Source organism: Chenopodium album, chromosome 18 (genome assembly GCF_948465745.1).
Source record: "Chenopodium album chromosome 18, dcCheAlbu1.1, whole genome shotgun sequence".
NCBI lineage: Eukaryota > Viridiplantae > Streptophyta > Magnoliopsida > Caryophyllales > Amaranthaceae > Chenopodium > Chenopodium album.
Genome location: NC_137851.1, coordinates 23257320 through 23259027, shown reverse-complemented (window position 1 = coordinate 23259027; position 1708 = coordinate 23257320). Strand labels below are relative to the sequence as shown.

Below are 1708 nucleotides of genomic sequence, written 5' to 3'. Positions count from 1 at the left end.
GCCTTGAGAAGGTAAAGAAGAAGGGCTTGCATGGCCTTTTAAAGCATTGGCAATTTGAGAAATTCGGTTTTCAAGCATCTTACTATGGGTCATCATTTCATTAAACTTTTTATCACTCACCGCCATGTAGGTGTTCAACAACTTAATTTGATTTTCAATGATTTCCTCCAAGTTAGTCTAAGAAGAAGAGGGTTGAACATAGGAATTATCATTTTGGGTCTTTGGAGAAAATCTGGGTGGGGGACCCCTTTGAGCATTATTTTGAAAATTTCCCTTATTTTGATTGTTCCAATTACCTCTACTTTGATTTTGACCATAACCTTGATTATGATTACCATAACCTTGATTATGATTACTAGAATTTTGGTTTTGATTTTGGCTACTATAACCTTGGTTGTTATAGTTACCTTGGGAATTTTTGTTCCCTTAGTATCTATTACCACCTCCTTGGTTATAGTTGTCAAAATTTCCATGGTTGTTGTAATTCCTATTCCATTGACCTCTTTGATTCTTAAACCTAGAATCATTATTGTTTGACACATAGTTCACATGCTCATTCACATTTCCATCTTGATCATCACAAACATCCATACAAGGATGAGGGCAATTAGAAGCATAATGATCATATGATCCACAAACATCATAAAACAAGCAACCACTAGGCATGTTGCTAGAAGAGGAAGAGAGTTGAAAGTTAGAAGACATACCTCTCCCCTTAGATTAAAAGGGAAGATTCGAAACTTAGGAGGTAGCACTTTCCAACTTTGCCTTGATAGCGGACATTTCCTTCCCAAAGTTTGTCATTTGTGAGGATAGATTGTTGATTGCATTTAGATGATCAATTGAGTACACTGAAGAGCTACTCTTGCTAGTTGACTCCCTTTCGCCATCTTGCCAATCTCTATAGTACCTCACTACGTCTTCAATTATGTCTACCACTTCCTCCTCCGTTTTATTCATGATGGGACCTCCGACTCCTCCATCAAGACATGACTTTCCTTGAGGACTTTGGCCACCATAGAAGATTTGAATAATTTGGTAAGTAGGAATTCCGTGGTGAGGATATTCTCTTTGATACTCCTTGTACCTCTCCCATGCTTCATAGAGGCTTTCACTAGACTTTTGCTTGAAACCTTGAATCAAAGCTCCAGCCTCCGCCATTTTCTTTTGTGGGTAGAAACGGGATAGAAATTACTTGGTCACTTCATCCCATGTCCTTAGAGAATTGGGTTTCACCTCCTTGTCTAGCCATTCCAAGGGACGCCCTATGAGGGAAAAGGGAAAAAGCTTGAGGCACCCTATTCCTTGGTCACTTTGTCGCCTCTCTATCAAAGTGATCATTGTCGGCCTTATTTCAAAGTCATTTTCCGGTGTTGTAGGTGGAGCAATCCCACTTTCAAACCTATATGCACCGTGAATCCCCAGTTCCTTCAATGCCACTCTCGGATTTTCTTCCATCCTTGATTGTTCTTCTTGTTGTGGTTCTTCTTCACTTGAAGAGCTAGAACTCAAAGATCGTCTAGCAACTCTTATCCTTGCAATTGTCCTCTCTATTTCCGGATCAAGTGGCACTAGTGACAAGCACGTGCTCTATGCATACAATCTCAAAAGAAACAATTAGTATCACGGCTACAAATGTAGCCAAAAAGAGAAAAATCTTTTTGTATTTTCAAATTAAGATGAAGTAGACTCAACAACTATAACAAAG

The 1708-nt window shown here is 39.1% G+C and overlaps 1 non-coding gene across 1 annotated transcript; it reads left to right on the top strand.

Annotated features, from left to right (window-relative positions):
* The first annotated feature begins 1048 nt into the window (after positions 1-1048).
* LOC145593399 (small nucleolar RNA R71) lies at positions 1049-1154 on the top strand. The gene has a single exon (XR_014102730.1). It is a non-coding gene; the product is annotated as a small nucleolar RNA R71 (small nucleolar RNA).
* Positions 1155-1708: the final 554 nt, after the last annotated feature.